This window comes from Elephantulus edwardii, unplaced genomic scaffold (assembly GCF_000299155.1).
Source record: "Elephantulus edwardii isolate Elephantulus edwardi_28Jun2011 unplaced genomic scaffold, EleEdw1.0 scaffold00019, whole genome shotgun sequence".
NCBI classification, from domain to species: domain Eukaryota; kingdom Metazoa; phylum Chordata; class Mammalia; order Macroscelidea; family Macroscelididae; genus Elephantulus; species Elephantulus edwardii.
In genome coordinates this window covers 22113467-22114318 of record NW_006399769.1, presented here as the reverse complement: position 1 = coordinate 22114318, position 852 = coordinate 22113467, and positions in this window count along the sequence as shown.

The following is an 852-nucleotide window of genomic DNA, read 5'->3' as shown; positions in this document are numbered from 1 at the left end:
CAAGCAAAATTCTGCTGAATATTATCCGAAAGATGACTAGAACAATACATTAGCAGAAAATTACCAGAAAAACAAGCTGCATTTAGAAGAGGCAGTAGCACTAGTGACAATGTCAATGTGAGATGGATTTTGGCTGAAATGAAAGAATACCAGAGGAATGCCTATCTGTGCTTCATTGATTATACACAGTCATTTGACTGCATGGTTCACAACAAATTGTGGCTAACATGAGAAAAATGGGAATTACAAAAGACTTGACTGTGCTCATGCAAAACCTATACTCAGACCAGGAGGTAGTCATCAGAACAGAGCAAGGAAACTCTACGTGGTTAAAGTCAATAAAGGAGTGTGTCAGAATTTTTCCTGTCTCTGTATCTTTTTACTCTATAAGGACAACAAATCATTCAGGAGACTGGACTTATTGAGGAGAAATGTGACATCAGGATTGAAGGAAGACTGATTACAAACTTACTTGCCAAAACTGAAAAGGACCTGAAGCATTAGTTGCAAGTCAGGGACGGTAGTCTTCAATATGGATTGAAGCTTAATAGCAAGAAGACAAAGTTTCTTACCAATGAGCAATAATTGGCAGTACCATGATGGATGATGAAGTGATTGAAGCTGTTAATAATTTCATCTTGCTCAGCTCACAATCAATACTCTTGACACCAGCAGTAGGAAATCAAAAGAATAATTGCATTGGGGATGTCTGCTGTGAGAGTACTGAGAAGTAATGCTTTCAGTCTAGAGACTAAGGTGCACGTATGTTCTTCCCAATTACTTGTTAACCATCAGAAAGTTGGATAATGGCTACCGATGACAGACGAAGAATTGATGCCTTTGAGTTGTGGT